Source organism: Lissotriton vulgaris, chromosome 8 (assembly GCF_964263255.1).
Source record: "Lissotriton vulgaris chromosome 8, aLisVul1.2, whole genome shotgun sequence".
NCBI classification, from domain to species: Eukaryota; Metazoa; Chordata; class Amphibia; order Caudata; family Salamandridae; genus Lissotriton; species Lissotriton vulgaris.
The window spans coordinates 270,402,120-270,428,571 of record NC_141696.1 but is presented as its reverse complement, the minus strand read 5'-3'; positions in this window follow the sequence as shown (position 1 = coordinate 270,428,571).

The following is a 26,452-nucleotide window of genomic DNA, read 5'->3' as shown; positions in this document are numbered from 1 at the left end:
GTCGATATACCTCAGCCACAGGACAACATTGGTGTTAAAATTGGCGACCTCGCTGGACACCTGCTCCTCCCACCACCCCATGAAGAGGTTGGCATAACTAGGGGCGAAGCAGGTGCCCATCGCCGTGCCCTGTGACTGTCGGTATAGCAACTCATCAAAAATAAAGAAATTGTGATGTAAACAAAATTCAATAAGTTCAAGCAACATCTTGGAGTGCTCCAGATATGCAATGGATCTTGATTTCAAAAAGTGTTCCACTGCTTGTAAGCCTACGCTATGTTTTATGCACGTATACAAACTGTTTACATCAAGGGTAACCAAGATGTAAGTAGGCTCCCAAACAATACCCTCAATGCTCTTCAAAAAATGTGTAGTGTCCTTAAGGTATGTGGGTAAAGCTGTTACAAAGGGTCTCAGGTAGTAATCAATGTATTGAGAGGTCTTTTCAAGTAGTGAACCCATTGACGATACAATGGGTCTCCCTGGTGGGTTAGTGGCATTTTTATGCACTTTAGGGAGAAGGTATAAAATGGGGATTCTGGGATGATCACATTTAAGAAACACATATTCCTCCCAGGTAAGCAGACCCTTTTCCCTGAAGTCATATAGCTTAGTTTCAAATAAACCTTTGGTTTCTCTGAATTCTACAAATGAGCTTGATTGATAACAGTTTGTATCTTCTAACTGTCTACGCCCCTCTGCCAGATAATTGTTTCTATCTAGAACAACCACGTTGCCCCCCTTATCCGCATGGCGGATAACTATGTTTACATCTTCCTTGAGGCTAACGATTGCTTTGTGCTGTTCAAATGACAGATTCTTCTTATTGTTGGGCATACGATCATGTCTCAATTTTTTCAGGTCTTGCAAAACCCCCTTTTCAAACACTTCCACTGCCTCACATGCAATCTGGGGAATAAACTTGGATTTTACTTTAAAGTTACTTCCGGGATTTTCATTGATATTCACATCATCATTATACAAAAAATCACTACTTTCAATAGTGCCAGAAGAAATGATTTCCATTAGTTTAATGTCATTCAAATCCAAATTACTTTCAAGATTGTTTCCCACCATTGGTGGGGGCTTGGGGGGATGGGTTTCGAACCACTTTTTTAATTTTAGTTTCCTTGCGAAATAAAACAAGTCAATTCTTGTTTGTGCATAGTCTAGATTGTTACAAGGGCAAAAAGATAATCCTAGTGAAAGAACCTCATGTTCATATACAGTTAAAGGTCTAGTAGATAGATTGATTACCGTCATCGTTGTGTCTTGCTGCCCCTTGTTTCCACTCCCATGGGCTGTTTTGCGGCGTTGTTGCCTGATTTTTGCTTTTTTGTTCCTTTCGGTCTTCCTCGAATTCCTCTGCCGCGTCCTTTTTGGTTTCCTTGATCCTGTTGTTGATCTGTCCGTCCCTGATTTATCACTTGAAACTGTAATAAAAAACGCTTCCTTATTTCCTCCTGATCATCCACAGCACTTTGATTTAGACCTATAGCAGTAAGGTCTTGCAGACTTCCATCTGAAACATCACTTTCTACTGGTTCTGCTTGTGCCATTGTTAAAGCATTTTTGGTTATTTTAGACTTATCATACAAGTGATCATATCTTCGGTGGAAGGTTAAAGTGCGACCCGCCTCGTAATCTTTGTAATCCCTCAGGAATTTTCGTTGCTTTTTTGCTGTTATTTCTTCCTCCAGTTTATGCATCTTTATTTCCAAATTTTTCGCCTATACATCAAAGGCATCCTTGCCCATTATCGGAGTTAATTCCGCAATCAGTGTCTCAATCAGTTCCAATAGTTTTTTTCGGTCTTTCTGCGCATATTTGACCAAAATGCGCATCATTGTTGTGGAACAGGCCACTGAATTGTTTGACCATTCATCCAGCATGTCTGGGTCTGGATCCTCAAAGGTGGGAACTGTGAAGATTCTCAGACCTCGCGGCACTCTTCCTGCGTTAATGTACCGCTCCAGGGATTCTGCCTCCCACCACTTCCCAAGCTCTTTTTTGTACAATTTTTCAAGCTTAGAAAGTAACGTTTGCAGTTGAACCTCTTTGCTCATATTCACTGCTTGCGTTTTTGGATCATCCATACTGCCACCTTGCATGAAGAACAGCTTGCCCGCTGCCGCTTTACGTCTCGAATCCATTGCTGCCATATTCGATATTTCACACTTGTGTGATTAAGCAAACTCCTGCTGATTTCGGAGGACTCCTCCTCCTTTATATAATCAGTCTCTACCTTCGCTCAAAGTGTCCCGTGTCAGCCCACCATCCGTAACTGCACGTACTCGCGGAACACCGCCACAGTCCTACCCCCGCAAGATTTGCCCGTTAGTGCGAGCGTCACAGGACCGCAGTCCCGTTCCCACACACACCACAGACACACTCACCTGTAGGCAGTCCGCGGTCGGTGGCCCTTCTTCCGTACAGGAACTTCGTGCGGCTTGAAACTACTAGGACCACAATCCTTTTCACCTCACGTCGTCCTCCCAATGTTGGAGATCGCCGTTTCCCTTTGTTCAATAACAAGGCGCGGTTCTGTTCTCGTTGGCACCGCTTGTAAAAGACGCAAGTTGAGGATGGCTTTGAGCAGGGGAGTGGACCAGCAGCTATATATATATATATATATATATATGTATATATATATATATATATATATACACATGTAAGTGGAATTTCTTTTTTTGTAGTTTATTTTCTCTCACGGGACACACTTCAAATGCATATTACTAGCCTTTCTCAATGATGAAGAAACACCCTACTTTTTACATATATATATATATATACATATATATATATATATATATATAAGAAGAAACACCCTACTTTTTACATATATATATATATATATATATATATATATATATATATATATATATATATATATATATATATATATATATATATATATATATATATATATATATATATATATATATATATATATATATATATATATATATATATATATCCATCAAACAAAGTTTGCCCATGAAGGAGAGCCACACCAGGAAGGTGAGTTTTTCGTTTTTAATCACGGAGGAACAGCACATTGGAAGGAATTCTTCGGTCACGTTTAAATGCCTGCCTGACGCGTTTCATGCTGCTTAGCATTTCTTCAGAGGCAGTTCCGGCAAGACAGCGTGGTGCAAAGGCAGTACTTATGATTTTAATTCAGACCACCTGTCCCTGTGGGCGGAGGCTCGCACTGAGCCTGCTGGTCTATGTAGTGCCAAAAAATAAAACTTCAGTGAGTTGCTGCCAAGCTCTGCATATTAAGCCGTTGAAACCCCAGTGGGTGTGAAAGTCCCAAACTCACTGTGCTGTACTGTTTTTCACCATGAAACGACCTCCTGCCCTTCACGCTGATCGTCGCTTGACTCCAGCCAGGACCACTATACAGCAGCAGAACTTCTCCCATGACCGGGACCAGCCGTTAAATATCCATCAAACAAAGTTTGCCCATGAAGGAGAGCCACACCAGGAAGGTACGTTTTTCGTTTTTAATCACGGAGGAACAGCACATTGGAAGGAATTCTTCTGTCACGTTTAAATGCCTGCCTGACGCGTTTCATGCTGCTTAGCATTTCTTCAGAGGCAGTTCCGGCAAGACAGCGTGGTGCAAAGGCAGTACTTATGATTGTGGTGGTCTGAATTAAAATCATAAGTACTGCCTTTGCACCACGCTGTCTTGCCGGAACTGCCTCTGAAGAAATGCTAAGCAGCATGAAACGCGTCAGGCAGGCATTTAAACGTGACAGAAGAATTCCTTCCAATGTGCTGTTCCTCCGTGATTAAAAACGAAAAACTTACCTTCCTGGTGTGGCTCTCCTTCATGGGCAAGCTTTGTTTGATGGATATATATATATATATATATATATATATATATATATATATATATATATATATATATATATATATATTTAATAAACTACAAAAAAAGAAATTCCACTTACATGTGGAATTTCTTTTTTTGTAGTTTATTTTCTCTCACGGGACACACTTCAATTGCATATTACTAGCCTTTCTCAATGATAAAGAAACACCCTACTTTTTATATATATATATATATATATATATATATATATATATATATATATATATATATATATATATATATATATATATATATATATATAGATATAAAAAGTAGGGTGTTTCTTTATCATTGAGAAAGGCTAGTAATATGCAATTGAAGTGTGTCCCGTGAGAGAAAATAAACTACAAAAAAAGAAATTCCACATGTAAGTGGAATTTCTTTTTTTGTAGTTTATTAAATATATATATATATATGTAAAAAGTAGGGTGTTTCTTCATCATTGAGAAAGGCTAGTAATATGCATTTGAAGTGTGTCCCATGAGAGAAAACAAACTACAAAAAAAGAAATTCCACTTACATGTGTCTTTGTCTGTCCTGTTCAAGAGGGGGCCAAGAAAAAAGGGGGGTCCCAAAACGCAATTTCCCCATGTTAAGTCTATGTGGATTTTTCTTTTTTTTTTACATGACTACAGCCCAAACTGCTGAACGGAATTACACCAAATCATTTTAGAAAGCTAGATTGTGGTGGTCTGAATTAAAATCATAAGTACTGCCTTTGCACCACGCTGTCTTGCCGGAACTGCCTCTGAAGAAATGCTAAGCAGCATGAAACGCGTCAGGCAGGCATTTAAACGTGACAGAAGAATTCCTTCCAATGTGCTGTTCCTCCGTGATTAAAAACGAAAAACTTACCTTCCTGGTGTGGCTTTCCTTCATGGGCAAGCTTTGTTTGATGGATATATATATATATATATATATATATATATATATATATATATATATATATATATATATATATATATATATATATATGTAAAAAGTAGGGTGTTTCTTTATCATTGAGAAAGGCTAGTAATATGCAATTGAAGTGTGTCCCGTGAGAGAAAATAAACTACAAAAAAAGAAATTCCACATGTAAGTGGAATTTCTTTTTTTGTAGTTTATTAAATATATATATATATATGTAAAAAGTAGGGTGTTTCTTCATCATTGAGAAAGGCTAGTAATATGCATTTGAAGTGTGTCCCATGAGAGAAAACAAACTACAAAAAAAGAAATTCCACTTACATGTGTCTTTGTCTGTCCTGTTCAAGAGGGGGCCAAGAAAAAAGGGGGGTCCCAAAACGCAATTTCCCCATGTTAAGTCTATGTGGATTTTTCTTTTTTTTTTACATGACTACAGCCCAAACTGCTGAACGGAATTACACCAAATCATTTTAGAAAGCTAGATGTTGATTCAGAAAACGTGCTTTTTGTGATTTGGTATAAATCTATTCAGCAGGTTTGGAGATATTTATCTTTAAATAGCTATAGATATCTATAGCAGTGAATTTGCCTATCCTACCAAGATTATGTTGGCTGTCCATACTTCAACCAGGAAGTGTTTTCAGCCATCTTGGGACGCGGCTTGGAGCTAAGTCCCTGAAAAAAAGTAAAAAATAAAGAATAGTGGGAAAGGTAGGCATACTATGAACCCCTAGATAGGGTGGGGGGCTCCCACAGGGATCCTGCCTTGTTTTAAAAGCATTTCTTTTTTTAATGCTGCCTCTGACTTGTGGGGGGATCCGGCAAAATGAAAAATAAAGGACTTGCAGTCTTCCTCTCATCTTTATTTAAAGCCCTCGAGTGGTCCAAATCCTGGGGGCATGGAGGAGGGGGTATCAAGGGCCCCCCTCTTGGGCTTATGCCAAGACTCAAGAACCAGCACCTCCCTGGGACAATGAATAGTGTAAATATGGGTGGCCTGCTCAGCTCCCCGCTGCCCCAGGGACCACCACCTCCTTGGGGCCTACTTGGTAACTAAATGTGGGATAGACCCTATGGTCCCCTGCTGCCCTGGTGACTTCCACCTCCCCAGGTCACTTAACTGGAATTCAGAGGGCCGCCCAGCCCTCCTGGAGCACAAGGGAGCACCACCTCCTCGGGGGTAACAAATACAGTAATGTAGGGGGTCCATTGTGGACCCCTCACCCCGGGACCATCACCTCCCCAGCGCTTAATTCACCAATGATTGGGGCCACGCGGCCCCCTTGTTGAGCCCTACATGAACCTGGGGACTGCCAGTCCCAGGACCAGCCCCAGCAATGCCTCAGGGTACCCAAACCCGGGTCATTGCAGTTATAACAAACACAGTTCTGTTTCATGGAAGCGAGAGTATTGAAAATGCTCTTGCTTCCATGAAGTGGAGCAGAATTGCTTTTGGACAGAGGGAGCTGCATGTAAGCAACTCCCTCTGACCACTCAGTCACGATCCACGGGCGCGCTGTGCTTGTGACGGAGTGGTTACGGAATCGCGGCAGCGTTGGCGGGGCCGCCGTGCCGTGCCGGAACCACTCCGTCACCAGCACAGCGAGTCCGTGGCTCGTGACGGAGTGGTTCCGTCACGAGTATGCAAGGGGTTAAACAGTGAATGAGAGACTTACTGATACAGTAATACATACAGTCACAGGTTCCACTGGAAGAGTTACACACTGTGTTATAGAGATATTAAGGGAGGTATACATTCTATAATAGAGTCTTTAAGATAGTAATTTGTTTAGTGTGTTGCTTATAATCTATTTAGCAGTTATACACTTTCTATGTGGTAGTATTGAATGTCTGCTTTTGTTTTGCCATTTTGCGTTGTATTTACGGTGATCATGGTTACCGATATCATCGCGTTGCCCGGCATCATCGCGAAAACGGGAAATCGGCTTTAAACATTGTTTTTATACAAACTCCCTACAAAAATATGACTTTAAAAAGTTCAGTAATAAACCACTAGTGTCTACAAAACTGTAAAAAGTATATTTTACACCTGCTAAAAAAGGCATGATCGCGCTGTTACCTAAGTCATTGCGCTTATCTGTATCATTGCAAAGATCGGAAATAGGGTCAAACGCAGTTTCTCAAACAACTTGCTAGAAAAATATGTGTAAAAACATTTTTGTTAAGCAGTGATGTTGTTAGTAATATGTGTATTGTAATACTTAGAATGCATTTTTAAGAAAAATATATTTGAATGTGGTGGTGTCTGCTTTTGTTTTGCAATTTTGCGACACAATCACGATTATTGCGACTTCAAAGATCCACAAAACCTAAAAAAAGGATCTTAAAAAAATAAATAACAATATTTTGGGTAATAGGGTTGCTCTGACAAGATCCGTTGTGTTTATTGTGTTTACATGACAGCTACACATAAGACGGGATACAGAGTTTCAGGTTACTTAGAAATACCATCTTGCCTTCGTCTGTAAAGTGCACTCCATCATTTCTACAAATTCAATGCATGTGAAAACACAGGTTCTTGGTAAAGATTGTGCCCATGTTATGGTCTATGAGGAATGCAGAAACAGTTTTTATAACATGTTTCCTGGCTTTGTCAATTTTTGGACAGAATTGATTAGATCATTCCCATTTTTGTATATGTTACAGTACACCTAGACAATAGGAGGGAAAGCATAATCAATTATCAAAGATGGCGGAGGGGAAGGAACACTGATCTGGAGTTCAAGACGCCAGGATCACGAATCTGTGTAAATCCTTGTCTCCAATCCCCCTAGGAAGAACAGAAACATAAGGATTCATAAACAGAACTTACCGGCCACAAGAAAAACAAGAAGCTTTTAAATCCAGACGTCTGGTTTGACCCGAACGGTGTGTGCACTTCAGGACAGAAGTGCCGATGATCGGCACCTCATAACCCCCAAATTGCCAAGAGGCATCCCGGGGGAACGACCAGGGAATTACACGGCCGTCGGTCCCAACCCAAACCGCACCCCACAGGATCCCCGGAGAGCATCGGGCCTCCATGGAGACTGACTGATGTATGCCCCTTTCCTAATGGTGCCGCTCCCACATGCAACAAGGTAACGGCAAACAAGATCACTGAATCACCGTCCCTCGAAAGATTTCCACGCAAGCCTCCGGTCTCCCGCTCCATAAAAGATCGCCACACTACCGTAACGGTGAGTGCTAGCGAGTTGAGTGACACTGGTCCGCTAGTTTGGTCCCCCAAGGAAGGCATTAAGCACTCGGTGTGCTGCTCTGGGAGGGGGAGGGTTTGAGCGTTGGAGCGTTGAGGCCCCGGTGAATCTAATATGGCAACCAATTGGGACATAAATAACAAGCTCAGTAATTGTTTTTAGCCAGGCAAATGAGGACTGAGCCACTTCATTAAGACCCACCACCAGCGCAAGCAGCGGCCACCATAAGCACTCTAGCCAATCTACCCAGCCAAATAATGCAAATCTAAGACCACAACTGGGACATCCGGGAGGCCTGACTCCAAAATGGCGGCCGCACAGAGTTAGTTACACCGGCAGTGAAGTCACCCATAGCACGGATATGCACAACAACATCAGCGGTCACCAGGCATGAAAACAAATAAAGATTTAAATAATCCACAACCATAACGTAACAAACAGAAAGCCACAACTCTAAGCACAACAAGCTTAATATCCTAAAAGACTGACCCCAATATGGCGTCCATTCTGGACCAATCACACAGGTGACTGCGTCCTGCTACCGTGCAGTAAAAGTGAAGCAGGACCCAACAAATGTAAGGAGCGGCTGCATCTATTCCCCAGAACTCCCCAATAGGGAACGAGACATTCAACATAACCGCTGCCTCTAGCTCCAACTAAATCATCCCAAATGCCTGTCTACAAAATGGCAGCTCCCGAAGTCTAGGCTCACTGATGACAACATTCCTTTTCTCCAGAAAGGGGCAGCCCAGTCATGAAACCCAACACAACCATTGACCACCTCAGACTCTATGGTGAATCACTGAGCCACAAAGAAAATAACCACAATCTAAATTCTATAAAAACACCAATACTGCATAATCCACAAGCAAATTGAAGCATTGCGGTACTGCAAGCAGGCAAACTCTAAACACCTTACACTACCAACAAGGTTACAAATGGAGCGATTCAACTAATTTCATGACAACCCTGAGGGTACGAGCACAAGGAACTACCAGGAAGCTGTTAGAAGGAGTCTGCCACCTAATACAGCACACCTTCCAGTCTATCCCAACTGGAAATCTCAGAGCAGGCGTCCATAAATATCTCCAGAAATGTATCTTCTAGCTCAGTAGGATCATCCCATCCCTGTCTCCTATCCCCCAGGGAACAACAATGCACCCGCATAACAGAACAAATAGATCACAGGTCAGTCAAACCCCCATCCGAGCCAACTCAGCACATGGCTTAAAACTCCATGGCCAGAACTCCTTTTCCATCACTTACCCTCCCAACCTCTCACCTAAAGCGAAAAGACATTTCAAACACAGACTGATAAGACAGCACCAAGAATCACTAATCGTGGACATATATCACTGCTCCTCGAAAGGCTTGCAGAAAATGGATCTTATTTTCCACACTCAGAATCCGGTGGGATGGAACTCCATTCTCAGATCCCACCTCCACATCTCTAAAACTATCAGCACCCCTCTCAGCTGTAAACTAGCGTTCCTATTACCCAACCACCACACACGCAGCGGCAACACCTTTGCGACTATCTACAGCAATGGCACAATCCTGATCCACGCCAACAATGACAACCTGGATGCTTTCGACTCACTCTTCTCCATGCTACGTCTTGCCCTCACTAACCCTACCCTTGAGCCATAAATCCAGGGAAATCCATCTAATCAATCTATCCACTCAAACCCAACCCTCCAACCTATTTCCCCCTAGCTCCACCCTCCCCTTCAATTCCCCCCATAACCAGCGCAAATCATCCCTTTTAGACACACCCAACACAAGGCTCACCCAAGATGATACACTACAGCCCTTCTCCAGTGTCCCCCACCCCCAATACCCCCAACTAGCTACCAATGAAACCAGCCCGCAGATAACAGCCCCGAACTCCCCTCCTGCACTGATACCCAGTGAACTCGCCGCACAATCTCCGAAACACTGTATCGCAACCTACCCCAGGGATTTCCCCCATAAACCACACAGATACTAGAAGCACAGGGAGCTGCACCCACACAGATATGCTATCATTCCCGAACATAACAAAGCACCCCCCAGCCACAAATGGCCTGGCACTGGTCACACCGAGACCAAACTCCCCTACCCCTCCCTCCATGAATATAACCCAAAGATTTTCTCGACTAGAATACCAGCTAGAAATTGTTATACATGGTATTAACAAAAACATATCCAACCGGAACACCTCCACCACCCAACACCCATTCCCACACTCACAGGCACCCCTAATAAACACAGATATCACCACAAAACTCAATGACTCAGATGGAAAACAACCCCCTTAGACACCAGCCACATAGACCCAAAAGGACGAGCGCTGTAATGTCTATGCAAGAGGTATGTGATCTCGCTGAATCCTATAAAGCAGCTCCAAAGGACGCCCCCAGCTCTGTGATCTCAGTAATCAGTGGATTTAGTAGAGAACTTACCGCTCCGAAAACATCGAGACCTCCAGCGCACCTCACTAATATTCCTATGGCTCCCGCAAATAAGGAACTCAACAACAAGAAGGTGGGTAACTGCATGCTCATAAACTGCAGATCTGCGAACAAACATGCAACCTAACTGGCAGAAACCATCCTAACCCACGACATATACATCACGTTCATCACAGAAACATGGTTGAACGAGCCCTCACCCCCATCTTCGATATGCTCGTACCCCGGGGTTCTCTATCATCAACAAGGACAGAAAAAAACAGCGAGGTGGGGGTACCACAATCATACATATAAGGAACATCTTTATAACAGAAACTGACTCCTTCAAATACCACACACTGGAATACCTAACTGCCTCCATTAAAATGTCAGACAACAAAATGCTTCACTGTCACCTCATCTACCCCCCCACCAGGCAACACTTCCGTATTTAGTAAACACTGACAGATGATTGACCATATCTCACACTGATCCTTCTCAAACGCTAACAACCTAATACTATGAGCCCTAAACCTTCCCTGGAATGAGACTAACAACCCTCTGATACAAACTTTAAATGAGCTCCTTCACAATAACAATTTGACCCAACACTACACCTAACGAACCCACAACAAAGGCTCAATCCTGGATGCCATCATAGCTCACAAAGATGCAATCACCATTGACCGTACCATCCCTGTCGACGGGTCAGACCACCATCTCATCCTCTTCCATATCAATCAAAAGACACATCGACCGCCTTGCTTGAATGATCAATTTCACTGGATGAGAAACCTGAGACAGATACTCCTCGAAGAATAGAAGAAAGACTAAGTACGCTCTTCCCCTCAAACGCAGGAGACAGATCCAAACAGAACTTACCTCACAATACAATGCGGCTCTGACCAACATGCTGGACAAAATAGCCCCCTGAAACAGAAAAAAAATCAAGACCCTCCTATTGAGATTGTGGTTCAACACTGACCTAAACATGGAAAGAAGGCCACTAAGAGCAGCATAAAGACTTTAGCGCAACAATCCTTTAACAACCCACCTCTAGTTACTCAAAAAGGAACATACGAAATATAACAAACACATCGTACATGAAAAATCCACCTTCTTCTGAGATACACTTAATAATGCGAAAAACCGCCCCAAAGAACTCTTCAATATCATCAGACAGCAAGCATCCAAACATCACCTGCTGCAATTCCGACCTTCCCTTCAAAGACCTATGTAACAATTTTGCCAATTTCTTCAATGAAAAAATATTAAAGATTGAGCTCTCACTTAAGGACCACTCCTGTCCCCCAAATGAAGGCCCGCTACTTAACAAAGAAGACATGAACCCACCCAGGCAATCCGCCAACAACTGGCTAACCTTTGAACCCATCAATGAAACGGAAATTATTGAACTAACTACCGGATCCAAGCCCTCATCACACTTTGAGGACCCTCTCCCTGCTCAACTGGCAAAAAAACTCAAACACTCCCTAGCCCCTCCCTGGACAGAGATTATAGATAGCTCCCCAGAAACAGGAATAATGCCTGACTGCCTCAAAATCGGTCAGGTAACACCATTACTAAAAAATGCAGGTACTGACCCTAACAATCTCAATAACTTCAGGCCTGTTTCCAATCTCCCATTCCTAGCAAAACTACTAGAAAAATGTGTACTCTGTCAACTCTCCCACCACATGGACAACAACAACCTCCTCAATCCTCACCAATCTGGCTTTAGAAAAAGAGGCAGCACAGAGACTGCCTTCTTGAATGTCATTGACGACATCCACAAATCACTGGACAAGAACTGCTGCTGTCTACTCATACTCCTGGACCTTTCGGCGGCCTTTGACACGGTCGATCACAAACTACTCATCAACGTACTCCAAGAAAGGGTAGGAGCAGATGGGGTGGTCTAACAATGGTTCACGTTCTTCTAGCAAAACCACTCTCAAAGAATACAAATCGGAAACTTCACGTCCGACCAACTCCCACTAATCAGAGGTGTTCCCAAGTTTCAGTTCTCCCACCCGCACTGTTCAACATTTACACGGAGTCACTCACCATCATCCTAAAAAAAGCCAATATTCCCTTCCACCTCTATGCCGATGACACCCAGATCTTCCTCGAAGCCTCCACCATAGGGGACATGCAAAGACTCAATAACACCCTAATTGAAGTCCAAAACTGGCTGTCTCAAAACCATCTGAAACTTAACATAGCCAAAACAGAAATCTTCCTCATAGCCAACAAAGAACAGACCCCCCAAATCACGGAGAGGATAAAGTCTATTGATGCTCTCGACTGTACTCTCATCCCGGCGGACTCCATGAAGTCATCGGGTATCACTCTAGACCCCAACCTTGACATGGTCAAACACATCAAGAACACCGGAAGATGTGCCTTCTTCAACTTGAAACTTCTGAACAAAATCAAACAATTGATTCCACCAAACGACCTTAAGCAAGTCATGCAATCCCTTGTGCTATCCAGATTAGACTATGGGATGGCCACCCTCACAGGCACGGCTAAACAACACTTTGCTCCTCTCAGAACATTGGTTTCATTTAGATCGGGCGGTCTCCTGTAGACCCTTAAGGGACTTGGCCTGGCTCCTATGCTGGGCTCGACCTCACAGTGCGTACATAGCTACTCCTACAAAGACTCTCTTGGAGATCTGGGATAAGCTAGCGATACCCCGAGGCCTGACTACATTCCCCTTCTCCAACACGCCTTTAGCCCGGATCCCTTGGTTTCCTCCCACCATGCAGCAACGGGCATTTCTTGCATTGACTGATGGTGAATGCCAAGTCATTCAGGACCCTTTTCAGGGCGACAAACTCCTTACGTTTGATCAATGCAGACAGGCTTTTCGCCTTACAGAAGGGGCTCGACTGCAATATTACCAGTTGCGTCACTGGCTCCATTCCCAGACTCTCACTCAAGAAACTAGAAGAGAACTTACTGCTTTTGAATCCCTGGTGCACACATTTGAGGACTCAAAGGGTTTGATCAGTCATACGTATTCGATACTGCAGCACTCTCAGAGCCCTGTACCCCATCGATATCAAACACAGTGGGCTTCAGATTTGGCAGAAGATATACCACCAGAGGGCTGGGACTGACTATGGCAGTATATCCCAAAGATATATCAGAGTATGCTGCAGCGCGAATCAGTGTATAAAATAATGACAAGATGGTATAAAGCCCCGACCCGCTTCCTCCAAATGTTCCTAAATTTCCCCCCGACCTGCTGGAGGTGCCAGGGAAATAGAGGAGACATTATTCATATATGGTGGTCATGTCCGAATCTCACAATGTTTTGGAAGGAGGTTCTCAGCCACATCAAGGAAATAGTGGGCTTTCCTATCCCTTCTGCACCAATGGTTACCCTACTAGGCATTAAATCTTTAACACTGACTGCAATGACACACATGGACTGGCGCTTAATTTTCCATTTGTTAGGGGTGGCTAGACAGTCCATTGCTTTATATTGGAAGAAACCACACCCTCCCTCAATTGCCACCCGGTTCCCAAGTTTGTGGAATGTTCTAGCCCTTGAATTACGCACTGTCTGCTTTAACCACACAGATACCAAATTAACTCAGATCTGGCGGCCCCTTATACACTACTGTACCATGACTAGACACTCCAGACTGGTCCCACCGCTCCTGCATGCTCAACAACTGTTTGAGGACTCGCTTGAACCATACTCTGGGGGCCGGAAACCGGAATCCCCAGAGGGGTCCACTAAGGTTGGAGGCTACTCTCTATTCCCACCCTCAGTGGGTCCTCTCCTTCCTCCCTTCTTCTTTGAGAGGTTTTTTCTTCTTCTTTCTCCTTTTTCTTCTCCAAGTTCGATATGCATGACACTGTTGCCAGCTCCCCACTGCTTTCATAGTTTAAAGGGTCGCAAGCACAGAGAATAACATGTCTATTTTGATTTGTCCCACATGGCTAGCAACTAAAGTTTTCATCGCTTTATCAACGGTAGAAACCCATACATCGACTCTTATACTATGGGGTTCTTTACAGTGTTTTTAGCTCCTTTCTGGAATGTGCACTCTACCAGGATAACTGGGTGATTCTTCTTATAGGGGACATGGGTCCTCAGTTTGTCTGATCTTCGTTGTATTGTTCTATAGTCAATAAAGCGAAATTGAAAATAAAAATGCAATTGAGAGTTTGATTTGTATGGTGCATTAAACCACACTTGCTGTTTTCATTATGCTACTAGTATTACCAATGTGATGTGAACTTTTGACCTACTGGTTCTAGTGGGTTTCTATGGAGAATAGGTAGAGGGTGTATTGAGGGAAGCAAATATTTTTTCAAATTGGAGAGGTTTATGTTAATTGCTTTATAAAGTAAGTACAATTATCTAGTGAAAATTTTGTAAAAATGTGTTAAGAATATAAAACTATAAAGGAATGTAGGTTTTGAAACTCCCATTTTTGTTTGTGAATTCATCACGAATATCACGATTACATTGCAATTATTGACATAAAGGCATGCATTTTGGGCTACCTCGGAAAAGGAGTGAAAGGTTAAACAGAAAGTAACCATTCAGAAATGCAATTACAACAATGAAATATAAAAAGTGATTTTACCAACTAAGTATTCTGGGATGTTAATTACATGTATGTGTAAGTCAAAAAATTGATTAATAAGGTAGATAACTATGTCATTTTGTGATAACAAAATGGAAATATATATAAGTATTTAAAATAGAAAGGATGCTATATAATTGAAATTCAAAGTGATGTTATATATCTATTAATAGGTAACTAAGTCAAATCACATAACCTTATTCGGTATAAATAAATACCATAAAAATACAGATAAAATACATCAGATTTAAAAACCAATTTAACATTCTAAAATCCTCCAAAATACACATTTGATATATCCAAGAGTGGGTGCCCCTCTCTTCAGCCAATTCCTTTATGAGTCCATGAGCACGGGGTGACTTCCCGGTCAGCCTATGTTTTCACCATTTACTCTAGTTGCTCTAAGCCTGACCGCTACCCTTAAAAAATGTACAGTACAATACAGAGTCAAAGCATCTGAGGAAAATTTTAAAATTAACAAAGCCGCTCTTGCGTTTTTAAACATGGCTTTCTTTAAAATTCTCTTTAAAAAAAGGCTCCTAGCTTTTTAATAAAAGGGACATAGTGAAGCAAGCCACATGCTCCCTTCATCTCTGTGGACGATGTATATCCTACCGGGTCAGCAAGTACGTGGTGCAAAAGATTTAACCCAAACTGTGCCATTATGAATCTATCATTGGCATTATGGAAGTAGGACTGATAAAGTTCAATGCCCATGGATGTTTTAGTTAAGAGATGTTCTCTAACTGACGGCTTAGTCAGCTCCCTGTCTTCCCTAAGTGTTGTAACATGCTTAAAGGACCTGTCCTTAACCAAAGTCTTGTCCTGCATAGATAGTGGGGTTACTGAAGAGGTCTGCGCATCCTATTCCTTTGAGGGTGTCCTTAACGTACTTTAGCCATGGGATATTGAGCCCTCGATCAAGGGCCAGGCAGTCTGCAAGGACCTGCCTACTAAATGATGCCTCTGTGTTTGCCCAAATTTTTATCCAGCAGATTAGGGGCTTGACTCCTGACCAAGTTCTTCATGAACTATATGGGATGGCGGGCTCTGTGGCACTTTGAGCAAACTCCAAAGATACTTGTTTTCCTCTATCTGAAGTTGCTTTATGTCAATAAAACCCCATACCTCGCTTTCATACAAGACTTTGGCACAGCACATCGAGGTATATAGCCTCGAAATTTGCTCAGGTGACCAACGACCTAACCTTTGTGCAAAGTTCATGATTGACCTAAAGCAACTGTTTAAGATGTGACATTTCTCCTCCAGTAAATATCTAAAATTTATACGGCAGTCAAATAAAATCCCCAGATACGAGAAAGTATGTACTTTGCCCAATCAATGTTTACATATAGTGTAGTTGTACGTTTTACTTGTTTTTTTCCCACTTCCATGACATTTGATTTTGACAGGTTAGGAGACAAATTGCGATTCTCCTATTACCATGACCAGAGAATCTGGATTTCATTAAAGACTCGGAGGCTAACATTATGCATACAACTTTTAATGCAGTTCCAAACAGCCGCATATGTCATAAAGCAAAGTTCCAACTTAGAATCAACAATAGCAAGTATCACTAGGCAATCAGCCTCTTTTAAATGTGGTGACAAAAGAAAGGAAGGTCCAATAAACTCCAGAGTAACATCAAGGTTGAAGAAGAAGAAAGAATATAATCAAAACATCATCCATCCATGAGAGATCCAAAAGATGGTCCGAAAGATGGAAGATTCAACCAGAAAGATTATCTGAAAAGAAAAGAAAGGATGTTAATAAATCCTAAAATTTAAGAAAGTACATAAGCATGTAACAAAATTTTTCTTGTAAAGAAAAAAGCATATTAAATCATTAAAGCATATTAAATCATTAAATCAACCACCCAGGGAAGGGTGGGAGGGATAATGTTAGCCTCCGAGTCTTTAATGAAATCCAGATTCTCTGGTCATGGTAATAGGAGAATCGCAATTTCATTACAAGACCGGAGGCTACCATTATGCATGTTGGTAGCCATGTAACACAACATCAGACATATGAGATACAGGTTTGCAATAATGATGAGCAAATGTTCTAGAATTAGACCAATCAGCTGCTTTAAGAATATCATCTAACTTACCACCTGACCAGAAAGACTTACTAGCCATTGCGCCTCTAATAGAATGCGGTTTAAAAATATTCAGATCAATTCCAGCAAGCTTCATGACTGTCTTAACCCATCTAGCAATAGAAGGGGAAGAAATTCCTCTATGGGGTTTAACAAAAGAAATAAGTAATCGAGAAACATCCAAAGGGCGAAGAGAATTCATTCTAATGTCATATTCTTTCATACATTGAACAACACAGAGTTTAGTACAACTATCAAAGCGAGGATAAAAAATAGAATCAGACATAGTCTTAGTTCTTCGATGTATTTCAAATTTAACTCCGAACATATCATAAGATCTGTAAGAAATATCAAGAGCTTTCACATCAGAGACTCTCCTGCATGAAATTAAACAAAGAAGGGTAGCTAGTTTAATTGAAAGATTCTTCCTATTAAGGAGAGAATTAATAGGCCAAGTGCAGAAAAGCTGGAGAATTAAATTGACATCCCACAGAGATTGATATCTAGGTCGAGGAGGTCTTCTAAGTCTAATACTTTTAAGAATTCTGCGAATAATAGGATTTTTACCTACCGTTTTATTGTTAATTAGAGAGTGTCCAGCAGAAATAGCAGATCTAAAACAATTGAGAGATCTGTAACTTAATCCTCTATCGAATTGTTCTCTGAGAAAATTGACTATATCAACAATAGGTGCCTCCACGGGATCCAAGTCCCTTTCCAAGCACCAACGTGACCAGACTTTCCAAATGTTGTTGTATCTGTAATGAGTCCCAGGGGCCCATGACTCTCCAAGGAGAGTTGAAGCTGTTGACGAAAGTCTTGCGAGATCGTTAGATCTCCTGACACCCTCCAGGCAAGAAGGTTCAAATTCCCTGTTTGTATAAGGGGGTGAATATGACCGTCTACGTCTGTGAGAAGATCTGTCAGAGGAGGAATTAGGAAGGGAAAATCGTAAGTTAGTTCCAGAACTGTTGGGAACCACGCTTGAGATGGCCAGAAGGGAGTTATTAGGACAATTGAGGATTGTTCCTGTCTCAGTTTCTGAAGAAGTCTCTGAATCATTGCGAAAGGAGGGAAGGCATAAGCGTTGATCCCTTTCCAAGATTGGAGAAAAGCATTCGCTGCTAGAGCACCAGGATCGGGCATCCAGCTGAAATAGGAAACCAATTGGTCGTTAACCTGCTTGCAAATAGGTCTATTTGGAATGGACCCCAGAAATGATTGAGTGAGTTGAAAACAGAAATGTTGAGTTTCCAATCGCTGTAATCCCGAATAAATCTTGAATTCCAATCTGCGCAAAGATTGGCTTTCCCGGGAAGGTATTCTGCTCTGAGGGAGATTTTGTGTTCTAGACAGAAAAACCAAAGCTTTTTTGCTAGATTGGAGAGGTCTTCTGACTTGGTCCCTCCTAAGCGGTTTATGTACGCTACAGCAGACATGTTGTCCATTTTTAGTATAACCGATCTTCCTTGGAGAAAATGTTTGAAGCTCATTAGAGCATACAGACCTGCGGTTAATTCTAGATAATTGATATGGTGCAGAGATTCTTCTTGCGACCAAATTCCTCCCGTATTCTGGTCCTGAAGACAAGCACCCCAGCCATGAAGGCTGGCATCCGATTCTAGAATAAAATCTGGTGCTGAACCAAAAATCGCTCTCCCATTCCATGCATCTAGATTGTCTAACCACCAAGTTAGTTCTAAGATCGCTTCTTGGTTTAAGGAAATACGGTCTCCGTACCAAAGGCCAGACCTGAGAACCCTTGCTTTTATTCTCTGAAGAGCTCGATAATTCAGTGGTCCCGGAAAAATGGCCTGAATGGAAGAAGATAGGAGACCCAAAAGTCTGGCTAGTTCTCTCAAGGAGAGATTTTCTTGTTTCAATACGTGTCTTATCTCCTTTCTGATTTTGGTAATCTTCTTGGGAGGGAGAAGGAGAAGACATTTTGTTGTGTCTACTGTGAAGCCCAGGAACTCCATCTTTTTTGAGGGAACCAGAATAGATTTCTCTCTGTTTATGATAAAACCCAGATTTTCTAAAAGGTCCATAACTGTCTTGAGATCTTTGATGATCTGAGTATAATCTTGAGAAAGAATCAGGATATCGTCTAAGTAAATGATGAGACGAATCCCTTTTTCTCTTAGACATGAAACAACTGTTCTCAGTAGTTTGGTGAAACACCAAGGGGCAGAAGAGAGGCCGAAAGGTAGAGCCAGAAATTGAAAGAGATGGTTTTTCCAAAGAAACTGAAGATAGGGTTGGTGATCCATTGCCATGGGAATTGTAAAGTAGGCGTCCTTCAGGTCCAATTTGACCAACCAGTCGCCTTCTAGTAAGAGGTCTCTTAGAAGATGGATGCCCTCCATCTTGAAATGTCGATAGACCAGGAATTTGTTGAGTTCCCTGAGATTTATTACTGGTCTCCAACCCTTGTCTTTCTTTTCCACAAGGAATAAAGTACTTATGAATTTCATCAGTTCCATAGGAACTTCTGAAATTGCTCCTTTTTGTAGCATTGAGGAAATTTCCTCTTCTATAATTTTTTCTTGATCTAGTGTGAGGGGAATCGGTGTTGGATGAGAGTTCTGGAAGGGAATCTGGATGAAATCTATTGAGAAACCAAGAACGGTGTTTAGAACCCAAGGGTCTTGAGTAATATTTTTCCAATTGTTGTAAAAGAACTTCAGTCTCCCGCCCACTTTTAGGTTGGAAGAAAGGGGAGGGGGAGGAGTACTCACTTTGAGGGGTGGATTCGGTAGACGCTCCTCTGGCTCGGAATCCTCTCGAGCGGAAACCTCTTCCTCTGGGTGGGTAGAACTGTGGTTGGTTGGATGGTTGGTAACCTCTACCAAAATTTCCTCTGTTTCTTGGGAAGGGGCGTCGATTAAAGCGGCCGGAAGATTGCCCTCTTCTTCCGGCCCTTCCAAAAAGGTTACTGTTGTAATTGAAAACTTTTTTCATATTTTGGTGCGCTTTATCCAAGGCTGTAAAGGTCGATACATATTTGCCCAAGCTTCTTATTAAATCTTCTCCAAAAAGTAGACCTTTTGGATTGATAGAGGTTTCTTTTTCAGCCATGTCCGTTAGTTTGGGGCTGATTTTGGTAAGAACCACTCTTCTTCTTTCACAATTAAGTCCTGCATTTGCATTTCCTAAGAGGACTAGAGCCCTTTGACTCCATCCGCGAATGGAGTGTGTATCAAGAGGGCAACCGTTAAGGTAACTTTCCTCGGCAGCGTCAATTATTTTTGTCAGAGGACCTAGGATGTCAAGGACTTTATCCTGGCAAATCTTAAGTGATCTTTCTAGACCTTTGCGTGGGTCTCTTCCTAGTTTAAAAAGATAAGTAATTAATTCTGGATCAAGGTTTGGAGTTTGACAAACTTTACCTTCAATAGAAGGTCTGTTACACTCCGCCCTTAGGAGATTGCGAGTCTCTCTCTCTAATGGGTTCCTAATCCATTTGGTTATGAATTTGGATACATGCTCATGTGGGGTCCACTCAGAGCTCCTAGGATGCTTAATATTAAAGGGGGAGAACATTTCTTCTCCCAAAGGATCCAAAATATTATCTCTGGAAGATGAAGGAGCATCAATTTCATTTGAGAGAAAAGACTCAATATCTTGATCGTCTTCGTCAAGGTCAAGAATATATTCATCAGGGAATACTGAGCCATCATCATCATTGTCTAGAGCACTTTGATTTATTGTGCCGCGAGGGTCACCCATTAAATTTGTGCCGCTGAGGACACCTTTCCAATTTGTGCCGCGAGGGACACCTGAGGCAAATGAGGTGCGATGACCTCCTGTTAAATTTGAGGTGCTAGGACCTCCCGTGCTCTCTGGGGTATAATCTATATTTTTACTTTTTTTAAGCCTCTTACCCCTTTCTTGCGTTACATCATCAACCTCTTCTGGATCTGAAAGATCATTATTATCGTTGATAAAGGGTCTTTTTGATGATATAACTTGAGATAAGGTAGAGAACATGCAAGATCTCATCTCCTTATGAATTAGTTTTTTGATGGCATCATCATTAAAATTTGATTCAATAGTATTATTATGTAGTGAATCAGAATCTGAGTCAGACATGATTATAAAATGATATTAAAGGTCTGAACTCGTTTTTTTTGTTGTTTTTTTTTATATATTATAAAGTGCTTTCTATTAAATTATAAGTAATCTGCTCCCTTTTTTTTTTTTTTTTTTTTTTTATATTAACGAAGGCACACCTCTGAATAAACCTTAACTAGTAATATTGGGGTGGGTGTTGGGATATGGGAACTGTTAAAGTCAGTAATAGGGCAAGAAACAGTAAATAAGACCCATAAAACGCAGCGCGTTAGAAAGGGACTGTTATAATCGGCACGAGCGGAGAAAAGATTCGTTGCTCGGCACTTGAGGTGTTTACATTGGTGGCAGTGGAGGAAAGTACCTTGGCAACCAGCGCACGTAGCGCGTGTGTTGCCAAGGGTCATTTCTTTAACGCTCGGGTCCCGGCGGACATGGTGGCAGTGAGGGAAAGTGCCGAAATGTAAGCAGGTAAAATGCCAGCTGCCTCACGTGAAGGCGTATAAACAGAAGCCAAAATCGGCAAAGGCGTGTAAACCGAGGCCGAAATCGGTAAAAATAATGCGCGATGGCAATTCTAGTGAAAAGCGGCGAAAAGGCGGGGGGGGGGGTACACAATGAGGGGAAGCCGATCTCCGTAAATTGGAGAACGGGTGCCCGAATCAGGGGTAGGGTAAGGAACAAGTAAAACAGGTGAAATAGACAAAAGTCATTTAGAAACTAAAGCGCTTAGCAGATAAAGGCAAGGCAAATGTCAGCAACATGTAAAGAATGATAAAACATGGGATATAATAGGAACATAATTAGATAACATTCAATAATGATAAGGAGGATAAGAAAAACATGACTTATCTGTTTGGAGCCGCATTTAAAAGAGGCTGATTGCCTAGTGATACTTGCTATTGTTGATTCTAAGTTGGAACTTTGCTTTATGACATATGCGGCTGTTTGGAACTGCATTAAAAGTTGTATGCATAATGGTAGCCTCCGGTCTTGTAATGAAATCTAAATTCTCTATAAAGAGAACAAAGCCATCTATCATAAAGAAATGAAATTTGATTTGTGAAGCGCATGGCTGCCCGAGAGCGTCCCAGCGCTGCTTAGGGAACCCGTCCTGGTATTCCCCTGCAAGATAACCCATTACTGGGCATCCCCAAGGTGAAGCCAGGCATCCCACTGCGAGGGGCCGTTGTGGAGATTAAGCAAGCTATTGCCCAGAGTTACAGAGTGGGACTCCATGATTGGAATAGGCACCAAGGCGAGAATTGTCAGGTCCGGTGAAATTTGAGCCCAAGACCAGCCGAGGCGGTGATTTGAACCCTGGTCCGGGCCAGACCTCTGCATCAGGGTCTGCCGCTCCAACCACTTGAGCCACACTTCTCCACTAATCTGTAGCTTTTGGGTGTGCGGGCCAAGAGGACTGCATTGTCCGCATAAAGCAGGACAGGGATTCCTCGTGAGCCAATCCTGGGTGTATCAACCTTTAAAGTGCTAAGTGCCTGATCAAGTCTGTTTATTTACAATGTAAACAAAAAGGGGGCCAGAATACAAACCTGTGTGACCCCACTAGAATAACAAAGGGTTCTGTGGTATTTCCCTCATGCGTATATCTGACCGTGGTGTTCCAGTGCAAGGTTTTTAACATATTAATAAGTCATGGGTCCACACCAAGGTCACCCATTATTGCCCATAATTTCCGTCAGTTGACACAGTCAAAGGCTGCAGTCAAGGCCATAAATGCCAGGTACACAGTACCTTTGCTGGCGATGGTGTATTTGGCTGAAAGCAGATATAAATTAAGACATTGATCGGTGGTTGACTTCCCAGGCCTGAAACCAAATTGGGTGTCAGTTATAATGTGCTGGTCCTCAGCCCAATTCATTAATCGGCTTAGGATAGCCCTCCCTAAGACCTTTGCTGGTAGGTAACTAAGTTATAGGTTGTCTCAGGTGCGGACTAGCTGTATGTCAAGTTAGTTTAGAATGTGCTTCCATGGAGGTGTATATGGCACTTGTATTCCCTTATTCTATTCTGTAAGTGGTAGCAGAATATAGTGCACAGTAATGGTTAAATTTATATGTAATAATATAGTATAAGATGTCAAACTCCTATATGTGTATATATGATGTGCAGCTTATAGCAATTTCTCTTATTTGAATTCTGGGAGTTGTATTCTCATGTGTTCCATTATAAAAGAAGACTAGAAAAGTCATATATGAAAGTGGAAAGTTTGTACTATGGCTGTATTTGAATTTTGAATCCCTAAACGTTGATAGATATGTGTTATGTACTCTCTAGTGTAGGTTTTGGATAATTACAGGGTAGATTTGTATGTGTATACAGTGGAGACATGTTCTTTAATTAGATTAAGATTCGGACATGTAATATAACACTGCTAGGCAATGTTATGCCACGTACTATGTAAAGTATAGCACCTATTATTCATGTGACATACCTATTTCTAAATTATAGAGGATATGTCTCACTCACTCATGAATCAAGAGAAGCACTTACATGTTCACTCACATAATAGATATATGTGTAGCAGTATCAAAGGCAGTTAGAAATATGTTTCGAATTGATAATACAGGTTGATTTCTAGAGCTTTCAAAACAGATAGTCAGATACTGGTACATTTTTTAAAATATTTTATGAGACTGCTATGTAGGCCACAGCACAGGGTGCTATGTGGGTAATATGTAAGATATCTTTTTTGAATATTTGTGTGCTATATGTACTTTTAAAGATTTTTGTTCAGAGGTGGACATGCACTGTACCATACACATTTTAATCTGACATACCAAAGTAGAAACCTATACATTATGTGTTGGATGTGGTGTGATTGACCTGTGTAGGCAGTTTTACTAATAGGGCTGTGTTACTACTTAAAATAAAATCCTACACAAGGTGTAAACTGCTCTTTTAAAGATTCGAGTTCATACTAAGGAAGGGTGGGGCATATTATCAAGAATGGTGATAAAATGATCGCTGCCTTAGTGGCAGGAAACTGCCGCTAAAGCGGCGATAATGGGCTTGATAATATGTCCTTGTGAATTCCCATAGCAGCCCAGGTTCTGGGTTAACCTGGGCTTCTATGCGGCACAACGCAACTCCAGCACTGTTCCTGGCCTATCTCCGCCATGCTACGTCTCGCCTTACACCTGCTTCAAGCTGGTGCAAAGTTTTTGTGCAGCAGTGACGGTAAAGTGACTGAGTGAAATCTCGTAGATTTCACTCAGGCACTTTTACGAGGCTTTCCTGTGACGGACCGCTCACACTGCTACAGTATGCCCACAATATACCAACGCAGGTATGGTGTGGCGCCGGGGTTTACAGCGTGACGAATCTCCCTAGATGAGTCACGTTGTAAATCCATTGCAGCATGGGGCTTGCTTTACGCCGCCGCTGCATCACAAAAGTGACTCAGCGGCGGCGCAAATGCATCGCAAGTGCCTCGTAAATCTGCCCCACAATATTTTAAAAAATGTGCATCATGTTTCTAAAAGAGTCCACGTGTTCAAGACATTCTTCATTCTTCATGGGTTATATATTGTTTTACAAGCCCATACAGCATTTCTCAAAAAGGTGCCCATTGTATTAAAAGCCATTTTGCATACTTTGTATAAAACTTGCAGAAAAATAAGAAATGTAAAATTGTTTGACCACTCTGTCCATCGCACGGACAAGGCAGAGAGTCAAGATTTGGGTTATACCAAGAGGGAAACAGAGTAAGAATTTTACAGTGCCCTCCGTTAAATGGAGGAGAAGACCCCTCTCCCAGTGGCATATGGGCAGGGTTAGATAACTAAGCAGGGGGTACGTGGTGTGCTTGATGGTAATGAAAATTGTAGCAGTTAATTTCTTAGATTCCCTCTCCAGTCTTTCTGTGCTATAAAGTGGATATAATGCCATTCTAAGGGCTTTTTTATGTACAGTCTCAGTTGTATTTGGATTTAAAAAGAGCCTGCCATTATTAAAGCTACTTAGGCTCTGATTCACCCCTGCAAGCCACGGGGTATCCATCCAATTGTCACAACTAAGGCAGTCACCTATTTTCTCTCTTGTTAGGGACGCTGCTGGATTTTTCCATATGGCAAACCAGAATAAAGCAGGGTAGGCCCTTTTAAAATCCTCAATGTAACTTAATTTCAATTCACTATGGCAAATATACTGAGAGGTGGAGATGGTTGCATCCAATAGTTTCCGAAAGAATCTATTTTCCTCTCAATGGATTCTGTGGCTTTTAATGATGCTCCAAACCTCTGCGCCATAGGTAGCTGTGGGTATCCACAGAAATTAAAAACAAAAAAATCACTAAAATAGCCCCTGTTTTCTTTGGCCAATGGAGGCTAAGAATAGAGTTGGTGGCCTATGAGAACGTGTTCTTACAGAACACCAAGTGTTCAGACCAGGTGCTGTTCGCAGCAAAGACCACCCCAAGATATGGAAAAGTTCTATTGCATTTTATTTTTTGGTTGCCCATGAATAAGGAATTTTAATGAATGTTTTCTCTGCCCACAAGATATTATAAAAGATTTCTTAAAATTGGTACATAAGTCTAAGCTGGCCATAAAATCAACAAATCCCTACACTCAAGTGCGTAGGGCATTGGGTGTGCGGCCTATTGAAACCACATCATCTGCATATAATAACACAGGAAGTATTTTGCCATTTATCTGGGAACATCCTTAGTGAGTGTAGTCAGTGATTTGTGCAAATTATCAACATAAATATTAAAAAGAAGAAGGGCTAAGATGCACCCTTGGCTAACGCCTCTACTTACTTTAATATCATTGGAAACCTCACCCCCACCACAGATCCTAATCTGGGCCTTCAAGTCTTTGTGTAGATATGCCAGAAAATGCACCAATGCCTCATCCAAGCCATATGCTAAGTGAATGGACCATAAAAGTGACCTGTTAACAAAATCAAAAGCAGAGGTCAGATCCATAAAGGACAGATATATTGGCGATCTCTGTGCTATAGTGCATTTTCCAATGATTAAAATAAGATTTAGGCATTGTTCATTTGTGCCTACTTTGTTTCTAAATCCAGTTGACATGATTCTAAAATACGATTTTACTTGGTCCAATTGAAGATCTTATTATATAAAACTTTCAAGGTATTGTCTATCAAGGAAACCTGTCTGTAGCAACTGGGTGGAGAGCGATCACCCTTTTTAAAAATCGGAAATATAATGCTTCTTGGCCACGAGATTGGTAGCGGGG